The sequence below is a fragment of the Dipteris shenzhenensis genome, chromosome 7, assembly GCF_047967505.1.
Source record: "Dipteris shenzhenensis isolate YYH24624 ecotype China chromosome 7, Dip_SZ_1.0, whole genome shotgun sequence".
NCBI lineage: Eukaryota > Viridiplantae > Streptophyta > Polypodiopsida > Gleicheniales > Dipteridaceae > Dipteris > Dipteris shenzhenensis.
In genome coordinates, this window is record NC_141602.1 from 38,537,526 (window position 1) to 38,548,576 (window position 11,051).

At 42.1% G+C, this 11,051-nt stretch overlaps 1 pseudogene; it reads right to left on the minus strand.

Annotated features, from left to right (window-relative positions):
- Positions 1-336: 336 nt before the first annotated feature.
- Positions 337-1,940, minus strand: LOC147900320 (uncharacterized; annotated as a pseudogene).
- Positions 1,941-11,051: the final 9,111 nt, after the last annotated feature.

Genomic DNA, 11,051 nt, shown 5'->3' on the forward strand with positions numbered 1-11,051 from the left:
TGTAGTGGGCATGTACGTACATGCATGCATTTTCTCTAGGACATGAAGAGATCAAAGTGTACTAGGCTAATCGATAGACTATCTGATGATCAAGACAATATATACAAAATTCCATGTGACCAATACCTCCACCATTAGCATTAGTGTTCAACACAGATGTAGTATCATAGAATTGATACACCAATAATGAGAGACATGTGTGTGTGTGTGTATAGAGAGAGAGAGAGCACAAAAAAGCTTGCTTGTTAGTAGTAGATAAAGATTCTCATTACTTAAGGCCCTGATGCATATAAGCATAAGTTTAATAATACCTTAGTTATAGTAGATTCAAGACAGTTAATAAACGAGGTGGTGTGGATGAGAAATGGAACCACCTAAGATCTCCATCCTTTCTTCCGCTTCTTCTACTCCTTTCTTAGATCTATATTGCCTTGGTGCCTTCATTGAAGTCCCTCCAAAATCTTATTCAATGGCAACAATAGATTCCTCAATGTCAAAGCTACATACCACATTGCACAACGTTGCAAGAAAAGTATCCCAACAACCTGCAGTTCCAACAGGACAAGCTTAAAAGCGAGCAGCCTCTTGCAAACTGCCCATTTGACTTGCTCCAGAGGATTTATGTAGTCTGGGTATAAAATGTATTCTTTCACGTGGTTCTTCAAGATCCTCACAACCATATGGCAGTTTATTGATAACAATTCAGCACATGCTCTAAATGCCTCCATATTTGATTTGTCATTGTCTTCCTCTGACTAATCTAGGGCATATTGAGAGTGCTTCAAAGGATTTGTTAAGTGATCAGGTACTACTAATACATGGGGTGCCCTAACTCTTGGTTCTACATATATCATATGTTCATCCATCTCCTTACTTGTTGAGCTCTCAATATCTTGCTTGACATCTATAGCAAATCTCACACATTTAACTAGTTTGTCCTTCCCTTCCTCTTTTGCAATTATTGTTGAATGTGAAGGGTTGTAGTCTACACCTTTTGTCCAACATTCTATGCTCCTCTTGCCCCCAATTTTTGTGTCGTCGAGCTGGCCATTGCCTCTTTATCATCTTCTTTCAACTCATGCTATTGTCACCCAGAATTTGCCCAAGGATCCTTTGGGGCGCTTCCTATATTATGGGAAGAAATCGAAAGTGAGATAGACGAGTCAACATTCTAATTTGGACCTTAATTGAAATTGCAAGTGAGATAGATGAGTCAGCATTCCAATTTGGACCTTTAATTTCCCTCATATAAAGTCTCTCCACATTTCCTTCAAGACTTGCTGCAGTTGTGTCAATTTCACATTCTTCATCTTGAAAGAAAGGCAGGATGGGGTTATAATGTGTGGTTTTCTTACCTATCCAATCATAGAAGAGAACAAATTTCTAAGTGCACATATTGGTATCATTAGGCAAATTCACAAATCATTCCGACCTAAAATCCTTAATGCAATGACAAAATGAAAGCTAAAAACGCACATTTTGCATAATGGTATCATTAGTCAAATTCATAGATCATCGTGACCTAAATCATTGATGCAATGATTAAATGAAAAGAAGAAGGAGATGACATTGAGTATGCAACAGAGCATGCACTAACCTCAAAATCCAAAGTCGTGTCCAATCCTACCATTTGTCCATGAGCCAACCCTCTTCTTCTCTAGCATCATCGGCTTCTATGAAGGTAGCTTGAAACACATCACATGCTTCAGCATCCATACCATCAGATTCATCATCATCCAAAACTCCATTTGCAAAGTCTTGGTCGGCAAGTTGTTAAGTAGAGGGGCTTCAAGAAGACGGGCAGACAAAGGAAGCTCAAGGGGCATCATCATAAGAAGAGTAATGTTCGTGACCAGAGATCCATTTGTTTAGGGGGGGGAGTTGCTATTTGTTAAGGCACAAGGAATGCAAGGAGGATCACAAGGAACCAAACATTTCATCGACGCGGCTACCAAAGGAGGAGGAGGAGGCCAAATCCAGAGCTCATATCTATACATGGACAAGCTCTTGAGAAGACGAAACATGGAAAGAAAGGAAGAAAATGATGATGATGATACACACAAAAATCTTGAACTTGAGTAGTCAATGCAAACAAGAAATTGGAAAGGGAGAGGGAGCATGGGCAACCGCTTTGAATTTTACAAGGAGAATTTGTTATAAATGATTGAAAACCATTATTCTTGTTCTAGACTTCCAAAAATGGTCTAGGATGGTCATGTAAACATTTGGTTATGTTTTGAACTCCAATAAATAAATTTGAGGTTGTTGCCAATGTGATTTTTACATTGGCTTTAAATAAGGCAACATAGTGACGTGCAAAATTATAGGCTTACTTGAAGAAAGTTAGCAAATAGTGTAAACAACAATGAAAGGGAGGATTCTAGTTTTCTTGAGAGGTATGAAATGTGCATGTTTGTTGAATCTATCAATGATAGTCCATATTTCATTATTTTCATATAGCATTGACCTTGGTAGATTAAAGTTAAAGTCCTCTAATGATATCCCATGGTGCATCTGGCATTATGCTACATACTTCGCCTTCTGACATGAAAGACATTATGTTACATACTCTTGTATATCTTTATATGTACCTATCCAAAATACCTCTCTAGTGCTTGAGTGGTGGATGTAATTATCCACATAGGTAGGTGGATGTGGCACTTCCATAAGGTGCATCCTCACATCCCTGGTAGCTCCTAAATGGTCACCCTTCAGATGCCCATCCATAATCGAGTAAATTAGATCGATAATTTTCCTTCTTGTAAAATCTTTATGGTCCCTCAAGACCTTTACTTGAGTTCATCTGGATAAAGGCATATGCCACTCTATTCTATGTCCCTCAAGTATGCAAAATCTAAAAATGGAACATATACAATAAAATCTCCCACCTCATATGTTTATCTAAAAGTAATGATGGCCCTTTTGCAACTTTGGATGGTGTGAAGATAAAACCCATCAATTGAGATAGAAAAATGTAATCATTGAAACCTATAATTGAAGATAAAACCCTTGTGGGAGGAGTGGAGGTGGTGCGCATGAGCGTCAATTGCAATTTTTGTTGTAGTGGTTGTCTATTGTTGTTCTTACACTTTTGTTTCTATTATTGGTTCATTTTCTTCTCATCTAACTTACTCAACAAGGAGGATTAGTAGGACATGCATGGCCTTTGGGAGGAGATTTGTCTAAAGGCATAAACATAGTAGCTATTGGATGGTGTAAGTGTTGCCATCTTGCCAATAGGGGATCTTGTCACCTTATTTTTTTCACTGAGTACATGTTCCATATATTCTATATGTGAATATGTGAATATGATAATTGCTAAGAGAGTAAAACCCTTGTTGGTACGCACCACTTGAAGTGGATTAGAATTAGACAATACATCAACTACAAAATGCTGTGGTATTGGGTGGTGATGTGGTAGACCCAAATAGTGAAGTTTGGGCTAGATTTGTTCGAACTGTAAGTAATTGACATCAACCCCTCTTACCGCATTATCAGCATATAACATCAGCTCCAATTCTGACATGTTCCCCTAGCCCTCCACCTACTTATGTACCCAATGCTTCACCACAGTATACCCCACTCATGTCATCCTTGCCTCTTAGTCAGCCACCTTTTCCCACAACTCCCTCCTATAGTTGGCCTTGCTACAGTTTCGGCCTTCTAGATGTCTCCATATCGATCCTAGTCCTTATCACTCACTCAATCTAGCCCATTCTCTTCACCACAATTCTCCTCACCATGGACACACCATATCTTGTCCAAGACATTGGACTATATTGAGACCATATTATCACGGAGCATTACTGACTAGAGATATGGAGTAGGCATGCATCATTCATAACATGGCCTAAGGGATTTTACAGCTAGAGCACAAGGTAGCGACTCTAAAAGCAGCCCGACATATTGCACCAATCGTAGAGGCACATGCCACTAGTATCAAGTCTATTGTGTTGGGAGGCCACTCATTGCGTAGACGTGGGAAAATGAGAGTGCACAAAGGCTATCGTTTCTACCTACCATTGCAAAGCAACAATTGAGAGCTAGCAAGACTCTCAACATTAGAGTCAAAGGGATCCACCAGACTGCTACTACCACGGCTTTGTGACCTCCACTTTGGGGATCGCTGAACATGGGATTGAGTGCAGCACAAGATGAGTTTACACATGGGAGCAATCACTCATCCTTCATTTCAGATACTTGGAAAACCACCTTGCAACACTACGATAGAGTTCCATCCACTGTGACCATCCTACAATCTTCATGGATCAGAACCTCATCCCTATAGATGTAGAGAAGAGGCATACCCTTCTCTAGCAACGGTGCATAGCCCACAAGGACATGAATTGGGTGGATGTTTGCAATGATCGGGTCTTGGTTGGGCCCACGACTGACATCTAGTCAGCCCCCCCACTCCATATAGGGGGTGAGGCCTATGAGACTCAGTGCATTGAGTCCCTAGGGTCCATCATTTGGAGGTACCTTATGGTCAAACCCAATGAAAATTTTGGAATTAGGGACTTCAACATAAGGATAGGCACATGACATGTACCCATTTCATACACATTCCATTTACTTTCATATGCGCACCTAGATGAGGCAGGGTTATCTAGAGTTTCAATTTATAAACATGCCTCAATCACAACATATGGGCATGTTTTGTTTATATGGGCCACATACATGATCTACTTATATATAATGGTATCCATTGATGGCCCTCCTTGAGGGGTTTTACATGTTTTTCACATGGAGCAGGTGCCAATGTAGTCAACTATCTCATGGGATCTCTTGCCTCAGTATGTCACACTACCAACTTTTTTGTCACACCTATGCATGTTGGAGAATACCACACTTACCTTTTCTTGAGTATATCCACCCTTCGATCCACTACACTAACCACCAGAAACAAGAGTGTATGTCATGCCTCTCTATACAGATCATGTCAATGAGGGATGAACTAAAAAGAAATGGTACTCCTTTTGATCCTCGTACTCCTCTTCGTCGTGATTCTCAATGCCATAGTAGGCTAATTCCCAAGTGTAGCTAGTGATAATAGGCAAGGTTTTTCTAGGCTCTGGTGTGTTTCGATGTAAAAAGCTATATCTCGTCTTGTATAAGGAGCACGTAGATTAGCCAACAAAAAGCACGTAGATTAGCCAACTGAGAAGAAGGCAACGACCAGAGAAGACTGGCAAGGTGACTGGCGGAGACTGGCAGCCAGACAAGAGGCAAGGTGATCGTAAGCATCACGAGAGGCAAGGTGACCGTAGGAGGCTTAGATCATAGAAGCACAGTCAAAGGCAAGACAAGCTCTAGACAAGAACCGAAGGCAAGGCGAGTCAGAGAAAAGAGGAGCAGAGAATTAAAGAACATGTAAAGGGCTAAAGAGCAGGCTAAGGAGGTTAGCCCAGACCGAGACGCGCAACTGTGGAAAAGATACGACAACTGGAACCAGAGAAGGACTAAAGTGAGCCTGCCTAAGTAAAAAGCGTAGCTGCAGAGCTGCTAAAACAAAGGCACGATGGAGGAGCCAGCGCAACGGAGAGACGAAACTCGTCGGAGTGACAAATATATATAATGTACAAGACTCGAGAAAGCTGGTCGCTAGCAAGCGCTTGGCTCAATTCCCAGGATGGTGGAGAAAGTGAACTTTAACCTTGCTGCTGATAGTTCCCCAGGATCGACAACTCGCTGTCTGAGTTGATAGGAGCAAAAGCTAGGCAGAAGGTGCCCTCCATATCCACGGAGGATAGTACGTGTAGACAGAGCTATGGGCAAAGGAGCTTTTGCGATTATCGTCCAGCCAAGTAGAAAACCATGGAGGAGAGAAACAGGCATATGGAGAGTAAGGAGCAAGATGACGGTCCTCTTATGCAATATAAAGAGACACGAGTCATAACGAGTCGCCAAGAGAGCATGAAATACGAGCAAGTGACGGGCATTAAAAAGGTAATGGACAAAAGCAGGGTGGTGGCAGGAAGACGCTACACAAAAATGGAGCGAAGACAAATGTAAGGCCGGAGGGAGGACTTTCAGAGGAGGAGGGAGGACTTTAAGAGGAGGAGGGAGGCCTTTAAGAGGAGGGTGAAAGGAGGTAGGCCTTTAAGAAGAACATGGTACAAAGAAGGTGGTAGTGGAGTGGTTAGTAGGACTAGGGTAGAAACTTAGGTAGGAAGATAGGCTAGGTGACTTGGGGGGAAATTTTAGTTAAAGGTTAGAATAGGGGATAAGGTTAGGTAAGGGCAAAGGAAAAAAATGGGGATTAAATTAAAAATTAAAACCACGGGTTGTTTAAGAAATGAGAATGTGTACACGTATGTGTAATAAGGGAGGGGGGAGAAATTATTAGGCAGTGCATGAGGGAGGGGGTGGAAAATTATTAGGTAGTGTATTAGAAAGTGTGTGTGTGAAAGTGCAAGAAATTTTTAAGCAAAATTTGTGTGTGTGTGTGTGTGTGTGTGTGTGTGTGTGAACCCTTCATGATGGTAGAGGTAATTGCAAATCCTATCTTGGTCAATCATATAACTATAAATATTTAGTTTACTATTAGAAAGTGTTGTGTGTGTGTGTGTGTGTGTGTGTGTGTGTGTGAAATTTTATTGAGAAAAATGTGTGTGTGTGTGTGTGTTACCTGAGTCTAGTGCTCTCAACGGAAGCAAGAATGGAAGAGGAAGAGAGAAACTGAGAGCCACACAAGTTTTGGTGGGTGCAGAACCCCCTAATCTTCTTTTTCATTCATTTATATATGTGTTTGAGTATTGTACATAACCGGGGTAAAGGCATAGTGACCTTTAAACCCCATAACCTCCCACTTAAAGGACAATGTGCCTTTAAGGGAGAACAACCAGTGAGCATACTATCCAATGCCCATCAATACACGACAATACTCAAACCGCTGACTAGGTAGACTCTTCGTCAGCATATCTGCAGGGTTATCATCATCTATATGAACCTTGACAAGCTCTATGCGCTTATCCTCAAGTACCTCCCTGATGAAATGGTACCTGACCTCAATGTGTTTGGTCTTTGCATGAAAGTCCGAATTCCGTGCTAGCTGAATAGCACTCATGGAATCACTATGCAATGTCGGTACACCTGTATGAGTCCCCAAATCTCCCACTAGCCGAACAAGCCATATAGCCTCCTTGCAACCCTCTGTGGGTGCAACATACTCAGCCTCTATGGTAGACAAAGCAATGCACTTCTGTGCGTGAGACATCCACGACACTACACCACCTGCAAAGGAACACATAAGCAGAAGTGGATCTCCTACTATCCACATGCCCTGCATAGTCTGAATCTGTGTACCCAAGTACATGCATGTCTCCTCTACCAAAGTAGATGCACATCTCCTTGGTATCCTTCATGTACCTCATGATGCACTTAACTGCCTCCCAATGCCTCTTTCCTGGATTAGCCATATACCTGCTAACAACTCCCACTGCAAATGCAATGTCTGGTCTAGTAGCTATCATAGCATACATAAGACTCCCAACTGCTGATGCATAAGGAACCTTGGCCATCATGGCCCTTTCGTCATCTGATTTGGGACTACTGTATGACTCAGTTTCACATATGGAGGAAATGGAGTACTCACTACCTTCCCCTCCTCCATATTGAAACGCTGCAATACTTTTGTAACATACTCTTTTTGTGAAAGCCAAAGGAGTTTCCTACTCCGATCATGCGTGATGCGCATATCAAGAATATGACCTGCAAGTTCCAAATCCTTCATATCAAAGGCCTCATGCAACCTGGCCTTTAATGCATCTAGCTCATAAGTATTCTTACTAGCCAATAGCATATCATCCACATATAGTGCCAGGATTATCAGGCTATTATCCTTAGCCCTTTTAGTATAGAGGCAGTGATCAATTTCACTCCTTCTGAAACCCTGGGACCGAATAAAAGCATCAAACTTCTGATACCATTTTAGGCGCTTGCTTAAGACCATAGAGACTCTTCTTCAGCTTGCAAACTAAATGCTCTTTGCCCTTTTCTTCAAAGCCTTCCGGCTACACCATGTAAATTTGCAAATCCCCATGCAAGAAAGCTGTCTTGACATCCATCTGCATAAGCTCCATATCCTCTGCTGCCACTAGTCCAAGCATGCATCTAAGTTCTTCCGTTCTTGCTTCTGTTGAGAGCACTCTCAACTGGTATCAGAGCCCGGGTGATCTAGCTAAGCGTGCGTATGCTTGAAGCTCAGTAGCTCTGTGGGAGGAAGGAGAAGCTTTGTGGGAAGCTTTGTGGGTGACTTTACTTGCATCCGAGTGTGCAGAGACCTTGGAGGAACCTTTGGAAAAGTCACTTTGGCTTTGCGAAGTGGTTTTGAGAGCCTGTTAAGAGCTTTCAAAGAAAAAGTCGTTTTTTGAGCTTTTTCCTGTTCCGCTCGATGACAGAGACTCCGTATTGACTTGTAGAGGTAACTATTGCTTGCTTTTGGTATCCACATTACTTCAGGAGCTTGGAAACACCTTCATTCTTGAATCTGGGATCATTTCAGTGGATTTCTAACTCACTGTGTCAGTTCCTGCGTTTTTTGCCCGGGTGTTGGAACTCAAGTTTGGAGCAACCATTTGTAGATCTGTTAGTTCCGGTGGACTCAGGAGGTCCTAAAACTTCTATGTTGCTCATCATTCGCGCTCCGGTGGAGTTTACAAACAGCTCTGTTTCCAAAATCGTTTTTCAGTCCGTGTGTTGGACCCAGTGATTGAGACCACGGTTTCCAAAACCGTCTGTCCCATTGCGTTTCGGACGCCCAAAAACCCCTACCTATCAGTTCTTGCATGATTCGGTGGAGGATTTTCAGAGTTATAGATCTCTGTGTATTCGATTCCGTCTCTCTGTTATGCATTTTTTCATACTAAGGTTTTGAAACCTTAGATTTATGCCACATGGCAGTGGATAAGTGTTGACTCCCATTTCTCACTCATCGGTTGGGATTTTGGAGTTCTGGCAGAAGAGAGATATTTGCAAATTTTCTTGCTGATTCCGATTATGCAATGGCACCCATGTTTTGAGGCATCTCAGGTTCTATTTTCAGTAGCGCACATTACCGTGGGACTATGATTTCTTGAGCATACCTTATGCAGATCACTCTGGTTGCAGTTTGAGCAGTGTGCACTCAGTCGTGGTATGCATTGGGTTGTAGTGGATGATTTATCGGCCATTTGGATGCATTGCGGTCCTTGTTGGATGCGCTGATAGGCCCAAATTGCCTTGTGGGATGCTATTTTTTATGGACGCTTTGCACATGGATGCTATTTTATGCTGAGGGACAGCTTTGACACATTGCTGGTGATGCACTGATAGTGCTATGCTCTCTTGGATGAGATATTATTGATGCATATGCCAGTGGACGGTGTTTATGCTTGAGTCATTTGGCACTTATTGGCATTTTCTTTTGGGCCAGATTTGCTCATATGGATGCATAGTATATGCACATGAGTCAGATGCGTCTTTTGATGCTTTGAGCTTTGAGTTTTGGTGATATTTCACTTTATTGTGGCATACACATTTGGGTGCACTTGGTATTTGGTGTGATTCTCTCTTGCTTGTAGGCAGGCACTAGCATTTGGGATTTTGCTTTATTTGCATCATGGCATCCTCTTCCATGTCTGAAAAGGAGTTTTTCAGCATTAAAAAGTTTGATGGGACAAACTTTTCTTTGTGGAAAGAACAAATAAGGGATGTGCTTATTCAAAAGAAGCAGATTAAACCCTTGGCAGGGATTGAAGCTAAGCCTACAAATATGTCTGAGGATGATTGGAATGAGTTGGATGCATTAGCAAAGTCTACTATTAGACTTCATCTTGCAGAGGCACTTTATTTCACAGTAATAAATGAGCAGACTACGGAAGATTTGTGGAAGAAACTGTGTGCCACTTATGAAAAGGAAACTGCCTCTACTAAAGTTTACCTCATGAAGAGGTTGTTTGAGCTGCAGATGAAGGAAGGGGTCTCCATTGCTTCTCATTTGAATGAATTCAATATTATTTTCAGCCAACTTCAGGCTCAGAAAATGAATTTTGATGCGGAGACTAAGGCAATATTTCTCTTATGTTCATTGCCATCCTCATGGGATAGCTTCCGTACAGCTGTCAGTAACTCTGCACCTGGTGGAGTGCTGAAATTTGATGATGTTGTGGGTAGCTTGTTGGCTGAGGAGATTAGACGGAAGTCTATGGATGGCAACAAGCAGGATGCAGCCTTAAATGTGCAAAGGGGTAGATCACAGTTCAGGGGGAAGTCCCAAGAAAGAGGGAAGTCTCGTAGCAAATCCAGGGCACGGAACATTGAGTGTTACCATTGTGGCAAGAAGGGCCATATGAAAAAGGATTGCTATAAGCTGAAAAGAGAGCAAAAGGATAAGAAAAATAATGCAAATTGGGGTGCAAATCAAAAGGAAGAGAGTCCAAGGGAGGACAAAGGAAAAGTGAAGATCGAGGAGATCAATGCAGTCACACATGATAGTGACAATGACGTTCTCTTCATGTCTAGTTTATCTGCAGAGTTGCTTGCCACTTCAGATGATGCATATTCCCAGGATTGGATTTTGGATTCTGGTGCTTCATTCCATGTTACTCCCCATAGGGAATGGTTCTCCACTTATGACAGTGGAAAGACAGGTTGTGTGCATCTTGGAAATGACTATGCATGTGACATAGTGGGAGCAGGTGACATAAAGTTTTCTTTTGCAAATGGGTCTGCATTTGTTTTGAAACATGTGAGACATGTGCCTAAGCTGACCAAGAGTCTTATTTCAGTGGGTCAGCTAGATGATGCTGGTTTTCACACCACTTTTGGCTTTCAAAGTTGGAAAATTCAGAAGGGCTCTATGCTTTTGGCCAGGGGTGCCAAGTGTGGGACTTTGTATCCCTTACATGTATCAGGGGTACTTGATCATGTTGTTGCAATAACCGAGCAGCCAAGCACTTCTTTGTGGCATTGCAGGTTGGGGCACATGAGCCAGAATGGAATGAAACTCTTATGCCGTTTGGGTTATGTACCGCATTTGAGTTTCTCTAATTTTGAATTTTGTGAGCACT